The 19,457-nt window shown below is 38.3% G+C and overlaps 1 long non-coding RNA gene across 1 annotated transcript in view; it reads right to left on the bottom strand.

Moving 5' to 3' along the window:
* Window positions 1–10,471: 10,471 nt before the first annotated feature.
* The window catches only part of LOC110743570, a 42,489-nt gene continuing 33,503 nt past the window's right edge, over window positions 10,472–19,457 (bottom strand). Inside the window, exon 3 of the long non-coding RNA XR_002522858.2 lies at window positions 10,472–12,864. This is a non-coding gene — a long non-coding RNA (uncharacterized LOC110743570). The remainder of the gene's footprint in view (window positions 12,865–19,457) is intronic.

Raw genomic sequence — 19,457 nt, 5'->3', positions numbered from 1 at the left:
CTAGGCACTAAGTGTCTGGGTCAACATCAAAGCCCGGCAGGGAGTAAATTGCTCCATTGCTCACTTTTCCAAATGGTCAATATGCCCTGCAAATCAGACTGGTATTAGGTTAGTGGATCTTTAATCTCCTAGATGATCTGAACTAGAAAGATGGCCCAGGCACAAGCCAATACTGAATTAATTTCCCTCAAAATTTGCCTTCCATAAATCCAGCCATCCCTGATTTTCAATACACGCAACCTAGCTTCATCCAGAGCATCAACCTCCCCTGAAACAGTTCTATTACTCACTGAATCTGAATCTGCTCAGGCCTTGAATATATACACAAAGGTGAACAGAACGAGGAAAAGGGCAGATTGATTCGTACGTGTTAGAGGTTAAGAAAATTTGTCTACCCACCTCAGGTATTCATTGACCAGACACCTACCACACATGCTTGTGCTGTGCTAGAACCTAAAATCCCAAAGGAGCACAAAATCATGGTCTCCACCCTCGTGGAGCTTACAGTCCAGCAAAAGAGTCTACTGATCAGCAAAGGTGGGAGGAATGATCTCTGCCTTGTTTGTGTACGTATGAATACAGAAAACAACTTTTAAAAAGCTGGAAAAAAATGACACTGAAGTAATAAAATCCGTGTATTTAGCATCTCCACTTTAGAAAGGAGGTACTGTGTACTTGGCCTAAACAATATACTGAATCAAATGCCCAACTTTTCCTCTCTAGATGGGATTCGGGACAGCAAAATGATCAAATCACACCCTGTTTTGCCCAAAAATCTCTCCCCTACAAAAAAATAAAAATAAAAATAAAAATTTAAAAACTATGATATCTAACTACCCCCCTCCATGACTCATCCCCTCCTTTCAGTGATGCTATTTTTCCTGATCCTTTTATAAAAACAGCTACCCCTTGGAAGATTTATTTCTTAAGCCAGGAGTTCTCAGACTTAGGTAAGAGTTAAGAATTTCTTAGAGCACTTTTGAAAGTATAGATTCCTGAGTCTTTCCCTTAAAATTCTGAGTCAGTTGTCTACAATAAGATTTAGAAAATTTCATTTTAACAAGCACTTTGTGTGTTCCACTCTTCTGATGCCAGACACCAAGCTTCACATACCGTGTTTCCCTGATTATTCAAAATGGGAAAATTAAATCATTTCCCTAAACTTACACAGCAAGAAAATGGCAGAGTCAGGGTCCTCCCAGAGCTTGCTGACCCCCGAACCCAAGGACAGCCCACGGTTCGTAAGTGGAATGCCAGAGGCAACTGAACTCAAAACCAAGGTTTAAGGGGAAATTAAAAATAAGGTTTACATTCAGAGAAGGGAAAGGTGAGCAACAAAATCAGAAGGGGCTCAGAAACAGATTTTGCCAGCGTCTCAGTTTTGCCCAGGGCCAGTTCCACTCATGCTAAGGCCAGCAGAAGCGTTATCAGCATAAATAAGGTAAAGCAGTTTCTATAAATGTGTCAGAAAAAACTTGATTTTACATGCAATTAATTGCAAAGACATTTCTTAAAGGCAGCCTCCTCTTGCCTTTCCAAATTAACGAGTCAGAAAAGCACAGCTCTCACTAGCATCTTTAAAAGTGGGCAAACCTCACTCCTGGGCTCCCATTAATACAGAACACAGAACCTTCAGCTAAATACTGAAATGTCCTCCATTTTAGAAAGTCATCTTGATGCTGGAGAAAAAGAAAAAAAAAGGTACAAATTTCTTCCTCGAATCCCTTTTGGTCCCAGAAGAAAAAGGGAGGTAGAAAACAAGATGAAGCCTGTAATCCCAGCACTTTGGGAGGCCGAGATGGGCGGATCACAAAGTCAGGAGATCGAGACCATCCTGGCTAACATGGTGAAACCCCGTCTCTACTAAAAAAAAAAAAAATACAAAAAAAAAAAAAAAAAAAAGACCTAGCCGGGCGCGGTGGCCGGCGCCTGTAGTCCCAGCTACTTGGGAGGCTGAGGCAGGAGAATGGCGTAAACCCGGGAGGCGGAGCTTGCAGTGAGCCAAGATCCGGTCACTGTACTCCAGCCTGGGCGACAGAGTGAGACTCCACCTCAAAACAAAACAAAACAAAACAAAACAAAAAGATGAAGATGAAGATGTCTCATTTTGGGTGATGTGTTTTGCAACCTGTGGGTAGTTAACTCATTTGATAGATGGTTCTTTCTGTGAAGAAAAATGTCATTTTTGCTAACGAATAAAAAGCTATGCAAGTAAAGAGGATGAGGATAGGAAAAAAACCTGAACTATCACATGCAGGGAACCATATTTAGCAACAACATTTTCAAGTTCTTGCTGACTGTTTTTACTCTAGGGGTAAGTGTGTGTGTGAAGCATATATTGGAGAGGAAATAATATTGAAATAATTTTCTTTTTATAACATCCAGTCTATGAATAGATGAGGTCTGGTGTGCTCCAGCTACCCCTAAATTAAACTCCAAATTAAAGGCCGGGGTGGCTACCTGGAGGTCTGCATGCTGCAGAGCCTTGCCTTTTAAATGAACCAACAAGGGCCCACCTGTGTTTGTTACATGTCCCTTGGATAATTAATGCTGGTAATAACACCTAAGTGTTAGCACACAAAGCACCTGGAATGTGACTTGCTGTACACATTCTAATCACATCAGCCACCGAACTCTCCAAATGACCTTCTTCAAAACAATGACTGTCTTTGAAACCACAGAAGCCAGCCTAGAAGGAAGCTGTATCCCAGGGTTTCGTTTTATCTGAGCAGTTTCTAAAGCTAGAGTGGCACCAAGTGGTCAGGAATGGAAATAAGCTGCCGGTTTGTATTCGCATCCTCTGGTCAGCCCCAGCTCTGCCCCTAGGCAGCCAGAGAATACAGTCCATCTCCTGCGAGCAGGGCACCAAAACTGCTGGGGAGAAAACAGTGTCCCAGACGCCCCTTGCACCTTAAATGTGATTCTGAAATGCACACAAGTCCTAAATCTTTCTACATTTTAAGAAGGCCTGTATGTTAACAAATATGAGAGAGAAAGAGAGAGAGAGGCTGCAATGAAGACCAACCTATTCTACATCATTGTTTATAATATTGACATCGACTTTTCTATTTTTAGTAGTCTGTCTGTGTCATTGTGTCCCACAAAAGATGGTGAGAAATATTGTCTCCATATTACAGGTTACAAAGGAGGGTGGAATGATAAGGATGACAGGGAGATGCCAGTCAGCTAACAGGATGAGGGCTCTGGCTTTGCATAGTCTCTTGTTTAACTGCTAAACCAACATCTCTTTCTGTCTGTTACCTTTTCATGTCCCCAACCGTTTTGTTTCTGTCTCACACAGCCTCTCCCTAGACCAGTGTCACTACTACATATTCTGATTTGTTTATAGTTTTCTTGCTTTTTTCTTCCTGTTTTTCCCCCTAATGGCTTAGACTCAAATAACTTGGGTGGCTTCAAAGACCACGTTCAGAAAGGGTTTCTTCCTCCTGTGGCTTCGTATAATTATAGACATACCATTTTCCCACAATGCTGCACCATCGTTAATCACTTCAAATACAGAGAAAGCCAGGCAAGCTTTTCTGTGAACAGAGAGCTCAGGGTCCCATTTCAATTTGTGATTATATCAATAATCTCCAGACTGTCTTCTGTGAACTAACCCATTATTTCTAGAGAAATTAGAAGGAAACGGCTAAAATCATATAGGCGTACCCTTGCTGACACAGGGAATATGTGTTTGTATGATATAAAATTCCAGATGACATTTGTCAGCTGCTTTGTCCTGCATTTCTAAGTGGCAAAAAGGCAATTTTGTCTTCCCTGTCAGGACATTCATGTAGAGAATTGTGAGAACCTCTATCATTAAAGGCACAAATTATCTATGGATCTCTCCCACACACAGCAGAGGCCAGTATGAATTTAAACTGCTTATAGATGAGAAGAAAAACAACAACAAATTAATTCTGATGTACTTTTTCAAAATACTGTAGTGTAATTTTCATGCTGCAGCCCCTATACCCTGACACCACTGGCAAATCTTGTAGCAATTTCACAGATAATCTTCGGGCAGATTGGAAAGATTAGAGGCAGCAAAATTTCTAAAGAATAATTTCATAGAAAAAAAAAAGAGCTTAACATAAATATTATCATTTGTACTGATTATTTCTCACGAATACATCCTTAACCAAGGGATCTTCAAGCATAAAATAAACATGACACTCAATCTCCAAAGAGGAAGACTTTTATTTTTCAAATGGGGATAATAAATAAGGAGGGATAACATATACTCCCATGGTCAAATAGTAGAGCCACAGGACTGCAGGAGGCAATACTGAGATACAATTTGCTTTTAAAGAAAATGTTTTCATTTGCTAAAAAAAAGTTTGAGTACTTGCTATACACCAGGTATTAATGCAATTCTCCAGGCAGGAAACAAGACCTCTCTGCCCTCATGGAGGTTATATTCCAGCAGGAGAACTGTAGAAATTTTACTGTGTGAAACCAATATACTAATATAATATTATGTGAGGTAAGGATAAATGTTATGAAACAAAATAAATCAATTTCAGAAGTACATTCTGATGAGAGGTACAGCTGTGGATAGGGTGGACTGGGGGAGACCTCTCCAAATAGATCATGAATAAAAACTAAAAACATAAATCTCCAGTGTCTGGTACATCATCATCCAAAAACTGGGAACATTTTTTTTTTTTACTTTTATTTTAAGCTCAGGGATACATGTACAGGTTTGTCACATACACAAACTTGTGTCATGGGGTTTGTGGTACAGATTATTTCATCACTCAAGCATTAAGCCTAGTATCCGTTTGTTATTTTTCCTGATCCTCTCCCTCCTCTCACTCTACCCTTTGATAGGCCCAGTGTTTGCATTGTTCCCCTCTATGTGTCTATGTGTTCTCATCATTTAGCTCCCACTTATATATGAGAATATGCGGTATTTGGTTTTCTGTTCCTGTATTAGTTTGCTAAGGATAACAGCCTCCAGCTCCATCCATGTCCCAGCAAAGGACATTATCTCGTTCTTTTTTATGGTGTGTGTGTGTGTGTATATATATGTGTGTATATATATATAAATATATATACTTATATATAGACATACATACACACACACACACATATCACATTTCCTTTTTTTCTTTTTTTTCTTTTTTTGAGACGGAGTCTTGCTCTGTCGTCCAGGCTGGAGTGCAGTGGCACGATCTTAGCTCACTGCAAGCTCTACCTCCTGGGTCCATGCCATTCTCCTGCCTCAGCCTCCCACGTAGCTGGGACTACAGGCACCCACCAACACGCCCAGCTAATTTTTTGTATTTTTAGTAGTGACGGGGTTTCACCGTTTTAACCAGGATGGTCTCGATCTCCTGACCTCGTGATCTGCCCGCCTCGGCTTCCCAAAGTGCTGGGATTACAGGTGTGAGCCACCATGCCCAGCCCCCACATTTTCTTTATCCAGTCTATCACTGATGGGCATTTAGACTGATTCCATGTCTTTGCAATTGTTAATAGTGCTGCAGTAAACATATGTGTGCATGTTTCTTTGTAACAGAATGATTTATATTCCTTTGGGTATATACCAGGTAATGGGATTGCTGGGTCGAATGGCATTTCTGTCCTGAGGTCTTTGAGGAATTGCCACACTGCCTTTCACAATGGTTGAACTAATTTACACTCCCACCAACAGTGTAAAAAGCATTTCTTTCCCTCTACAACCTCGCCAGCATCTGTTGTTTTTTTGACTTTTTAATAATAACCATTCTGACTGATGGGAGATGGTATCTCATTGTGGTTTTGATTTGCATTTCTCTAATGATCAATGATGTTGAGCTTTTCTTCATATAACTGTTGGCTGCATGTAGTCTTCTTTAGAAAAGTGTTCGTTCATGTGGGAACACTTTAAGTTATAGGACATTTTGTTTTGTCTTGTTTTCAGCTATTTATTTATCGTTGTGGATATATTACTAATTTAGTTACTCAATTTATGACAATATTTCTTTAAATACTCAGGATTATACCTTTCAAAGATCAATTGCCTTTTAGAAGCATCTTGGGCTTTGGAGAAAACAGCTCTATTCATTTATTCAGCCAACCATCTATTTTTGGAACAAATAGTTATAAAGTCTCTTGTTTCTGCAAGGTGCTAAGTGCCCTCTATACTGGGAATATTGAGGTGAACAAGACATTGATATTCCTTAAAGCTTACCACAAGAAAAAAACTTTGAAAGCCCATTGGACTCATTCAACCATTCCACAAATATTTATTAAGCACCTATTAGGTGTGGAAACACTGTACTAGACACTGGGGGATATCATAGTGAACAAAATAAACAAAATTCCTGCTCACTTAATCCCTCACACTCTAGTGTCCCAGTGAGCATCAATTTAAAAGAATAATGCATGTACAGCAACTAATCTGAGGTTGTCCTTACAACATAGAAAAGTCAAGTGTCATAAAAATATGAAGGAAAGAATAATTCCAACTTGGATAATGAGATTAGAGGTGAATATTAAAGAACATAGAATTTCAAGGTACCATCTAGGAAAGACACCTGAAAGGTTTGAGAGCATTGGAAGTCCGTTATTAGATGTCTATTTTAAGATTTAACTCTAGTAGCAGCCAATAGAAAGTGTCAAAGGGAATAAAGAGTGGGGCCACCCAATAGCTGTGGATGCCTTTGATTCAATTTGGGGGAGAAGGAGATTAATCAGTCATCAGGGGTATCAGGTGCCTGTTCCTCAACTTCCTAGGATCTAGGTGCTTATCCAGTGGCTTCTGCTTTGGCAAGGGAAAAGAATGAGAGTCACTATAAACAGGTCACCCTTGACATTTCACAGTGGTTGAAATTAACTGCCATGGGATAATAGCATCGAGACTTAAGCTTATAACAAATGTTACTTTCAAATCAGTTATGCAAATACAGCTTTAAGAAGGCTAATATATGTAGATTTATGACTACTTCCTTAAAGATAATGATTTTTTTAAATCTGCACTAAATTCTGGGAGGAATTTATAATCTAAAATAAAAATAGGAGAAAAGCAAACAATGGACCTCTAAAGCTTTTTATAAACAAAGTAATGCAGTTTGTTCTACTAGAAATAATAATATAAACTCACTCACTTCTTTTCTCACATAGCACATTTTACTGAGCTTTCGCATATATCAGAAGGCAAAGGCAGCCAGCAATCTGGAGCACTGGCACATAGTAGATTTCATCTCATTTTGCATATATAGGGCCTCATGCTGTGGAATTAACAACTTTTAGATTGTTCTAGTGCAACCATTGAGCTATTGCATTTGGATATGATGTATATTTTTTAATTTAAATAAAATGCATTTAATATTGATTTTTTTCATCCATATTTAGTATGCCATCCAAACTACAAAATACACTGATGATTTTTTTTAAAGCCCTTCTAGAGCTTCTATGATTTTATGTGATGTTTCATTTATGCTTAGTACAAATTTACCCCTCTAGAATTTCACAGCTTTCTCAAGTCCAATCAATAATTATTGGTAGTTTATAATATAAAAAGTTATCCTGCAGATACTAAGCAAGCACTTTACATGGTGTGCTTTTTGAGATTCAATAAACATACAGAATTAATTTATTAGATATGTGGTTACTGAATTAGCAAAGCATTGGTATACAACCAAAATAACAAATTTTATAAGGAGACATAATGAACTTCTTGTTAATAAACATATTAAGCATAATCAAAGGTGAATGTGTTCAAGAGAGCCTTTCTCTGGTAGTAAAACTCTGAGTGGCAACTCCCTGGAAATACTTTAAGGACCTACTGCGGTGGAAAGAACTTTTCAAAACAACTCCTCAATGACATGGGGAAATCAACTTAAGAATTTATTAGGAATTTTTTTAAATGTTTGTAATTGATGTTTACGAAATTTTACATAATCTCATCCAGATTACAGATGAGAAAACTAGCAGACAGATATATGAACACAACCACCGTGTCTTGTAGGTCATTAGTAAGTTTTGTTTGCTTGAGGTGGTGATACAACAGCTGAGAGAGGAAAGATAAATGACTTAACAGTTCTGTTGGGACCATCTCTTTTTTTTTTCACCAGAGACTTAAAAACAAATCAGGTTTTCAATTTAATAACGTATAAGAAATAGTGCACACACTCTTATGCATAACTACAGCTTCGTTCTGAGTTTTATGTGAGCTCGAGTGAAAACGTATATTAAAATGCAGAAAAGTAGCACCACGTAGTAAAGAGAAGCAACAACCACTTACTTTAAAATGAATCCCACAAAAAATGTATAATTATCGGAGAGATCTTCCCCTGTTATCTTCAAAGACTGTCAGTGAAAGTTTATTTTCATCATTTTTAAGCAGAAAATCCTTAATCATTATCAAAAGAATTTAAATTTGAGGTACCCATCTGTTGCATTTTTTAGAGGCTCCACACACCCCTTGTAGAGAGAAACCTTGGTTTTGAACTTCCGTGATTAAACATTAGTCTCCTTTGTACAATCTGCTTATACTGTTGTTAGACAGCAAGTATTTTAATGCCAACCTTCAGTCAAGAGCCTCTTGTCCTACAAGACAGTCATTATTCAAGAAAAAATATCATCTACATTTAAAAAATGAAAGGAGGGAATCTATGCTCACACAAGTGTTTTATGTTGTATTTTTTTAATCTCCAATTCAGAGGCTTTGCAATCACCAGAATTGTGAACTTTTTCCCTCTCTGAAATAATAAAGAGACCACTTAATTATCATCTCATGGTCATTTTGCTTGCTACGTGCAGTTTGCAAAATCCAATGACAACTCTAATGAAAAGAATTTCTTCATGGCCACAACCCTTCTATACCTGAACTATAGCTTTCAGAAGATGATTATATGGTTGCTGCAAGAAGGTCACCACACAAGGCCAAAGTCACAATCCAAATGCCTGAATTCCTCCCAAGCACCTAACTAACGCATTGCAGAATGAATGGCTTCGAAGGATGGAGTGGCTTATAAAAGAGAACATTTTTAAACATCTATCAATATTTTGAAAAGACTATTTTAGATAAACAAAACTGTACAATGAGGTTAAAATAATACACTGACTTTATACAATGTTAACCAGCTTTGTAGTTTGAATTAAGAATAATAGTAAAAGGAGATGAAGCTAATATTTTACAGTAATTTTCACCAAAGTAAATGAAATAATGGTTAGATAGGAGAACCTAGGAAGAATGCAGAATTCTGCTCATCAATTTGCTATAAACGACAGCATATGTTGTGTTTTATTTTGAATTCTCTGATAAATGAATGTTTATCCTGGGATCAATGGCTCTGGGTGAATGGCAGATTGCAGCAGCAATTGCTTTCTTACCAAGAGAATTATCTTAAATCAGATCTCCTTTGTTTGATGAAACCTAAATTGCAGGGGGAATATTTAAACATCTAAGGAGAAAATCCATGGATAAGCTAACACATGGCTCCAAGACGCATTTAGCAGAACTAATTGTCTCTATTATTCTTTTATTCTAGAAGCTACGGATAGAATGTACAAGTCAAATAGCAAAATACTCTATCATTATATCTTCCCTGATACGGAAAAGTAGGCCACTCAAATTGTATATTTACTTCAAGTGATATGGGAGGGCTAGGGCAAATGAGACAATTATGTCTATGGTGAGTCCAGCTAAATAACTGGATTAAGAATAAAAACTCATTCCCTGTGCTATGTTATTTTTCTGTGAGACTAAGCAAACCATGGAAGCTACCTCACTGTATATTACCTGTGTGACTTAGCATACCCTGGGACCAAGAAGGTTCTCAATTCAGTAAGTGACCACATCTTCACAGCCCTGATGAAATTGGTGGAAAAAATAATCACAGCTAAGAGCCCTGTCCCTCAGGGAAGACATTCATATGTTTGAATCCTACGTCTGCCCTGCTCACTAGATGTATAATTTCAGGTCAAGTATCAAACCTTCCTTTTATTTGTTTAGATAAATTTGATTGTGTCTATTTGTGGTTTATAAGATGGTATGATGGGATACTTATAGATAGTAAAATGGTTACAGTGGTGAAGCAGATTAACATATCTGCCATCTCCCACAGTTCCTTTTTGTGTGTATGACAAGAGTGGCTGAAATCTACTTATTTAACAAAAATCCCTAGGACAACACAATTTTATGAGCTTTAGTCCTCATATTGTATATTAGATCTCTACATTTATTCATCCTACATATCTGCTATTTTGTATCCTTTGACATCTATCTCCTTTCTAAAGCCCCTTTTCCTAATTGGTTACCTAGGGAATGATAAATAAATAAATAAATATATGTATATATATATAAAACCAAAAAGTTGTCTCGCCATCATATTCTTTTGTCTTACACTTCTCAACTCACTCCTGCACAAGTTTGTTGCCTCCCCACCCCCACTGAAACATCCCTCCCCGAGTTAATTCTCATCACTCAGCCCAAAGGCTGTTTCCACAGACCCCATTGTTCTAGCATGATGCTGCTGCAGCATCTAAGATGTTGGCCATTCCTCAATTCTTGAAACATCTCCTTCCTCTCTACACAGAGAGAAAAGCAGACACATTTACAGAAAAGAAGCTACCATGGTCTAATACACAGTAGCTGCCTGGCTCTTAGAACCTGGTTTCCAGTCTTCCTGACTTTTGAGTTCTGGGTCACTGTCATGAGTCCCTATTGTGAATTTCCCTTTGGTGCACCTTAAAACATTAGAAACTCTATGCACATGAAAGGCCGAACCACCTTAAAATCAATTGTACATCTCTCTCGTCAATATCCAGCATTGGGTACCTTTCCCACTTTGATTTCTTAAACGTTGGTCGCAGACAAGCACACAACACAACAACACATGCATTTCCTGGGCAGGGAGAAGCAGTGAAAAGAAACGTGAAAGTTCATGGCTCAATATGATTCATTCGTAGCCCCTTCTCCAATTAAGTGACATCCCTGGAGGTTTCTCCCAGGTCAGGTGTTGGAAAGGTTTCCTTGACTTTAGAGGAAGCTAACTTAGGACTGCCCCCGGCCTGAGATATTCCTTCACCCCTTAAGGGACTTATTTAAAATAAATAGTCAAGGCTTTGTCTCTTTGCCACAGCCTTCCCTATTATTAGCTGAGATCAGGACAAATAGCTCATGTCCCCAACATACAGCTAAGGATGAAATGGCTCCTTCGAGGAATCACTAAATCACACAATCCTCTTGGCAAAGGACAAATGGAGTTTGCCATTCGCCATCAGCTCAAACAGGTATCAACAGGGCTTGGAATCAAGCCTCTTATGTTTCTGCTTTGCTTAAGGCCCTTCTCGCTGCCCCTTGAAGAGGTCACTCCATCTCTCCTGCAGCCTGGCAGCGCCAGGTGGGGTGAGTCAGTGCTATATTACTGAGAATGCTCCCTGACTGTCAGGGCCTCGTTTGCTAAGACAAAGACTGACAAATTACACTTCTTACATTAATTTTCAAGTACATTTTGAAAGCACATGCCTCTGATGAAGTATTTTGAATAGTGCTGTGGATGTCAAGGAGACATTTAAAATATCTCACTCATAATTTTTGAAAATCTTCCTCATTCCAGGTTGTCACAGCTTGACAGCTTAGCTCTGTTTTGAGTATATTCTTTTACAATGTACTACAAACTGATTGAAGAGCTGACAAATCTGACTTAACCCAAACAAGAATCTTTAAATATATCTGATTAAAAAGAATGTTTAATGAAAATGCACATACAGACATTCCATCTAGCATCCTATTTTTTTAGAAGTCAAATTACACAATTAAAATCTCTACTGATAATACACCTCTATCCCCCCCACTAGAAAAAAATCACTATCTATTGAGACAAAATGCTAAAGTTATTAGCTGTCACTGTCATTGAATATTCAATTATCTTTTTTGTCTAGGAAAAATCTTTATCTCCTGCATGTATCTTCTCAAAGAGTTTAATATAATTATTGTCCAACTTATCCATTCTTTTGAATCTAATGATTGATCCTGGCTTCTAAAAACAACTTATAAGAAGGAGAGTAAAGCATTGAAATAAGGTTATTATAATTCTTCTCTAACCCAGGCTGGATAAATAACCTTATGATTATTAAATAGAGAAAAGGAAAAGGAAGAAAAGAGATCCATAACTGGACAAAGGGAGATAAATTAATCGTGTAATGCAAGAAGTAACCATGAGTTTAGGTTCTTAATGCAATGGGAATTCTACCCATATCTTGGGATAGGCAAGCCCATAAAATTTCACTGATCCTAGCAACACAAAAGAGAGAAGCTTTTCTGAAGAAACAGTCAAAAGTTTACTCCCAAAGTGTTTTTTGTTTTTGCTAAAAATACGTTAGTCCCCTGCATCCTTTCTTGCATTAGGATTATCTCACTAAGAAGAAGTAGAAAAATAATCGGCCATAACATAAGGCAAAAATTTCTGCCAGAGAGAAGGATAAAGTAGAGAACCTTTCCAGCACTGGGAAGAAATGAAGGAATAAAAGGAAAAAAAGAGCAGAATAGAAGCATCGTGGCAATCCACCACCTCCAGGGGAGAAAAAGGCACAGAAACACCCAGATAGTTTCATGGGAATCTGAGGCCATTGTGAGTGGGTACCCCATTTTCCTGAGTGTATCCAAGAGGCTGGGAGTGTCTCAGAGAAGCTCAAGTGTTCAGCGTGGCATCACATCCCACATGGCATGAAAGTGATAGAGCAACACCATGCTCTCTGGGCCTGGCAGATATTTTACCTGGGTACTTTGTGAGGATTTCAGAGCTTCCTTTCTCTCTGAGCTTGCCAGGGAACAGCTCCAATGACATGGACAAGTCTTCCTCAGCTTGGTTCTCCGGTGGCCCACTCTGGCCCACTACTGGAAGCTCTTCACTTTCTCTTCAGTAGAACCTAAAATAGTTCAGGGACAAGTCTCACCTTAATATGGCCCACATTTGGTCCATGGAAAATGTGCATTATCTGCTTGGCTATCATGGACATGTAGTTGTTTCCTAAATGCAGTTTTCTAGCAACACTCTTCGTCTTTACCCAGGTTTCTTTAACTCTCTGACATAAGTGGAGCCCCACAATTCACAGTAGCACCAGCTGTAAGCTCTCCTAGAAGTTCCATGCAGGCCCCAACTCTGAACCAGGCCTAAAGCTAGGAGTAGAGAATTTCTCACCCAAAGTGCTTGGAGGACTAGGGAGAAATTGGACTGCCCGCTACAATGCAGGTAAGAAAGAATATATCTAGAATTCTTCTTTCTAGATATACACAAGATCTCTCAGAGCGTCTGTTAGTGTTACCACATCCTGGATTATAACAATGGAAAAGCATAACAACTCAATCCAGGCAGGACTCCTAATGGCCCAGACCCTTCAGGAATTAAGATTTAGAACACCCAACCAGGTAAAGAAGTATGACCAGCTAAGATACTTGCTGAGGGCAAAGAGAATACGGAATGAGCTGTGGAAGAAGGTAGTTATAAATACCTGCTACAGCCACATGACCAGTTACAAAGATAAGGACCTGTAATTATCATAATGCCATGAATACTTCTTCCTTAATTTGTTGTGAATATGTGTGTATGCATGTGTGTATATTCCCTCTCTTATCCCCTTATCGCATAACACAGACATATTGACTTTATATCATAGAATGTAATTTTTATTAACTTTACATCATAGTATTCAAGTTATAGAATATCAAGAAGAGTACACATCATTAAAGGACTCTGCATCATCTGATTTGGAAACGGTTAGTGCATTTTTGTTGTACTCAGGATAGTTGTACAATGCTAGGTGGAAGTATGACCTTGTAATGGTCTTTGGGGGCTAAGTATGATTTAAGAAGATGCATATGGGTGCCAAGTAAACAAGGGGAGAGGTTATGTTGGCACTTGCCATGGTACCCACTTATTGGGTCAAACATTCTTCTGGATGTTTCTGTAAAGCTGTTTCTTGAATGAGAATAACATTTAAATCAGTGGACCCTAAGTAAAGCAAATTGCCCTCCATAATGTGGGTGGGCCCCATCCAGTTAGATGAAGGCCTGAATAGAAAAAATACCTGACCTCCCACAAGAGAAAATTCTCCAGAAGACTGACCTGGGCCTCATCTGCAACATTGACTCTTCCTGATTTTCCAGGAGTTGATTTTGGAATTGAACTATAACTCCTTCCTGAGTCTCCAGCTTGCCGGCCTCCCCCACCAGATTTTGGACTCACTCCACTACCCACAGTCACATGAGCCAGTTTCTTAAAATAAATATCTTTATACACACATAGATCCTATTGGTCCTGTTTCTCTGGAGAACCCTGGTTCACAGGTTTAGCACCACACTGTCTAAAGAAATTCTCCCCCCAAATCCTCTCCTCTCAGTATTCTGACCCTTTTCCACCACATTGATTTGATTGAAGGGTTCTTGTTCCCCCAAATCAGCTGCATTTTAATACTGGTTAAGGCGCATCAATTACATATTTTTACCTTTGAAAAATTTTACTGCAACATTCTGCGATAGATGCTAATAGGAGCAGGGGACTGGAGAAGTGCTTAGGACAAGGAGACTTCAGAGAGTAAGGACCTCACAAGAAGAGACAAGGACAAGGTGTGCAGTGATCTACAGCAAGTGCTGCCATACCCAGGATCCAAACCAGCAATTCACACACAGTCGGAATCAGCCAGGACAAAACATCCTCGAAAGTGAGTCTCAACTCCGAACTGACTGTGTTTGTATCTACAAGAGATAGTTTTAAACTACAGTTTAAACATGACTAGAAAGTTCTACTTCTTTCTTCTTCCACTAGAAGAAATAGGTAAAACAAAAACATGGGAGCAATATGAAATTAGTTTTGTAAAACAAAGAAAATATAGTAGCCCGTTTTCATGCTGCTGATAAAGACATACCCAAGACTGGGCAATTTACAAAAGAAAGAAGTTTATTGGACTTACAGTTTCACATGGTTGGGGAGGCCACGCAATCATGGCGGAAGGCAAGAAGGAGCAAGTCCCATTTTACATGGAAGGCAGCAGGCAAAAAGAGAGCTTGTGCAGAGAAACTCCTGTTTATAAAACTATCAAATCTTCCCATTCACTATCATGAGAACAGTACGGGAAAGACCCGCCCCCATGATTCAATCATCTCCCACTGGGTCCCTCCCATAACTCATGGTCATTATGGGAGCTACAAGATGAGATTTGGGTGGGAACACAGAGCCAAACCATATCAGAAAGCCACATTCTTATTCACATCTAAGTCATAATAAGAATTCTAGTTCTTTTGATATTATTTCATGGAGAGAATTTTGAGTGCAGGCTAACTGATAATTCTTGGTTGTGAAAAATTATCCACAATGTAAGTTAATCATGAGTACATTGTGGTTTCATATGGAACGTGGAAAAGCATGGAATACAAAGAGATAATCAGCCCCCAAAGGTGAAGGGGGGGCCAAAGGAATAAGAGCTACAAATTGATCTGCACTCAGACATTTCCATTAGCCTCTTCTTGAATTATCCAGAAATCCTTGGAGAGGACAAATCGTAAGGAAATGCCAGAACTATAATGTAGTCGTAACTATTCTTATTGTCATAGGTGCCTATATATAACATGCATAAATGTATATACTTATAAAATATTCATTGTATTTTCCTGAGGTAAAAGAGATAGGTCATAAAATTCATCTCTTTCCAGTTATTAATAGTCCCAAATAATGACGGGCACTGAAAGTTGACATTTTCAACACTTTCATCTTTTAAGCAACCAAGACTGACAGCATAGCGCAGTAGTTAAAAACACATATTCTGGAGGTTTCAAATCACAGCTCTTTCATCTGTTAGTAGTAAAACACTGGAAAAATCATGTAGCCTCTCTGTGTCTCTTTTCCTAACGTGCAAATTGGGGATAATAGTACCTGCCCCAGAGAGGTGGTTATAATGATTAATGAAGAGACTTAATACCTATCAAGCTCTTAGAATGATGCCTGGAACATGGTGAGCTCCACATAAAGTTTTGTTAAATAAAACAAATACAGTAATACACATTTAAAATCATGATAATAAATTACATAAGTTGTTATTTGTTTTATTTCGATAACATATATTTTGGATGAAATGTGTATGTATGCCAACAAATACATAAATTCAAGTTTGATAAACCACATATTTCATTCATTTTTGTTCTCAACCAATCTTTTATTTTTTCTTTATCGTGTTCAAAAAGAAGAGCAAAACCCAATTGCAATTATTATTTTAAAGTTGCTTAAATCAAGTGAGCCAATCTAAGAACAAATAAAATTGAGGTTTTAGTACATTATTAGAAGTTTAGAGATAGCAGTACAATAAAAGAAATATTAGACTATGAGGGTATTAAATTGATATTTAAAAAGAAAAAAGGGAACTAAGAAATATCAATATTTTATAGAGAAAATATAAAAATGCAGTAGAGCTTTGAAATTCAAATTGACATCACTTTCATCTAACTAGAATTTTCCCATTTGGCTAAAATTTAGAGTATTTGTAAAGGAACATTTTTAAAATTCTAGGTTTATAATCAAGCAACATTTAGGCCAATTTTCAATCTACTATAATCAATGAAAATTGATAAATTAGAAAGATTTGCCTGATGCACTTTAAGATTTTTAGTTAAAAGTAGATCTTATTAGGTTTAATATATTGTTTTCAATGGCAGGAGAGTGAACTTAGAGATTATTAAAGATTTTCAGAGTTGAATAAAAAAAGGAAGAAAATGCCTAACCCTCAGCTAATATACAAAAAAATTATTATGTATAATACTCTAGTCTTCCAGCATTTGAGTTTATCCAAGTTCTATCACCAAGTCCTGATTTCCTGTTTGATATATTGTTTACCACACCTACAGTTCTAATTTTTTATGCTGGCAAAATCATTTGAAATGCATATAATTTGGCAATGTGCTTGCTAAGAAAGAAACATTTCTGCAAGTAGTAATACAAAAAAAATAACCACTCAAGGACATACTCACAATAAAAATTCCCAAAGAGTCAGCAGCTTAGATCTTTTTGTGGGGAAAGCGTCTAGTTTTCCGTACAAGCAAACCCAGAACTGAGAAATAGGAAAGTAAATTTAATATAATGGCCACTCATCAAATGCATTTAACATATGGTAGGCTGGGTTATGCATGAACAGATTACACTGCCCACCTGGCTTTAGAGAGCTGGAGTTTATGGTCATTACCACTTGTAAGCTTTGAGATTTCTCACAGTTATTTACACAAATAACACCTCACATCATTAAATCCTTATCACTACCGCCACTCTCTGCCTCTGACTGCACAAAATGCTTAAAGAAAGAAAGGAGATTTTGGAGCTTCATCTTCAGGGGACTGGGAGGTTACAGTTTTCTTTCTTGGAAAGAGGCTGAGAATCTCTCAGACATTTGTCTTCAGTTTCTTTCATTCATCTTCTGTCCAAAAAAGGTCATTGTCTTCTCCTCAGGGGAGGCATCATGCCAGGTTGCTGCTTTGAGACATATACACATATAAATTCTCTCTTATAACCAAAGTAGAGGCAACCTTGATCATAAGCGCTCAGAGAATATTTTCCTATCTGTTTCTACCTTCAATCTCAAAAAGGTTTTCTTGTACCTGGACAATGGCCACACCATTGCTCTATCTTGGTATTATGTCCATGGGCTTGGCAAAGGACAGTTTTGATAACAAGGGTAAGTAGTATTTTCCATTTTTTGTCTTCAGTTTATATGATACAGAGAAAATCAAAATGGGACAGACTAGCCTTAGTAAAAAGATTAGACTCTGAAATCAATATGCGTTTGATTTTATATAAAATGTTTAATCTCATTTCCTCCTCTGTCAAATTGGATAGCAATAATACTTCTCAGGTGTGCTTTGAATATTAAACGAGATCCATTTGATCAATCACTCTTATACTTCTTGAGGGCCTACTCTGTGCAGACTTTTCTAGATGCTGAGGATGACACAGTGAGGAAGGCTGACAAAATCTCCACATCATGGAGCTTGCATTATTACTGTGGAGACAAACAGATAAACAAATATATGTGCATTTTATAGTGCAGCGGTGCAGAGAATCCTGCAAGGAGAGAAAACTAGGTGAAAGGCCAGAGAGAAACAAGTGCGATTGAGGAGAAAGGCGGTCAAGGACATTAATTTGAATGGAGACTTATCAAAGGAACAGAGCAAACATGCACATATCTGGAAGAAGAAAATTCTAGACAGAGAATTCAAAGTCTGTGAGCTAGCAATACCCCTGGGGTCTTCAAGATACCATGAGGAGTTGTTGTGGCTAATGTGGGAGGTCAGAGGGAAATGAGATCTGAGAAGTACGAGGAAAGGAGTGAAGGCAAATCACGAAAAGCCTGGCACAGACTATTCAATGAGGAGGCTATTATTAACACGTTTTATCTCTGTATCAAAACAGGTTGGGATTCGATGGTTTCCCTTAATACTGTCAACAAGTACTCTTTCGGAGAAACACTTGTTGAAGAGGCCCCATCAATCTCCCACAACGCTGTCAGTGCAGTATCTGGGTTCCCATTGACCCTGAGCATTTGGTAATTGGCAAGTGCTTTTCCTCTACACAAGGTCCTGTTCATCCAAACAAAGATGCATCACTGGCACTTGCTTCCTGTAAGACTGGGAAAGAGCAGTGGAACTAAAAGCCCCTATCCAGATGGAGTAGCTCAACAGAACATCTGCCTTGCCTATATGTCACCTCCCTACCTCCTGCTGCTAGGCTAGCTGCCAGGAATTGCAGCAGCTCCTGACTCAAGGGTCCTCCTCGTCTGGTGTTTGCTTAGAGCTTTGAGTGATTATCTGCACCACCGTTCCCAAAAGCATCATGCCATCTTTCTTAAAAGTGCAGGAAGAGCCTGTTAGAAATCTCAATCCTTTAAAGAACTGCACTATTATTTGATCTCTAAATTGGGATCCATTAGACCATAGTCTTGCTTGCAAACTTCATATCAGCTGGCATTAGGTAGCTAATACATTGCATTGATTACATAGATGACCTGTTCTGGTCAGTAAGACATAGAAAGGAGACAGCTATGAACAACACATTCATTTTTCTCCATCTCCTCTAGCACTGCTCTAGAACAAACCAGCCTCATCTCTTGCCTGGATTATCAGGAGTATCACAATTGCCTCCTAACTCATCTAGTCTAAACCATCTTAGTCACAACCATCACTTGCCTGATTATTACTAATATAAAGTAGCCTGCTAACTTGACTGTTTCTTTTCCAGCACCTCTTCCCCTAGTTGATTTTCTACATTTGGGCACATGGAGTGACACTTTTGAAACCAAATTCTGAGCATCTGAGTTTTGTCTAAAACCTTTCTCTTGCTTTTCAAAGCTGTTAGAGATTATCTATTAGCGATAGATCAAGATTCCTTCTGGCACACTTAAGGCAACTCATGATCTAGCCTTTGCCTACCTCATACCTAGCAACACCCTTTCATTTGCTCTCTATACTAAGAGTCCTATTGGTCTCT

The sequence above is a fragment of the Papio anubis genome, chromosome 5, assembly GCF_008728515.1.
Source record: "Papio anubis isolate 15944 chromosome 5, Panubis1.0, whole genome shotgun sequence".
Classification (NCBI taxonomy): Eukaryota; Metazoa; Chordata; class Mammalia; order Primates; family Cercopithecidae; genus Papio; species Papio anubis.
The sequence above is the reverse complement of the archived record's forward strand: the minus strand, read 5'-3'. Positions and strand labels throughout refer to the sequence as shown.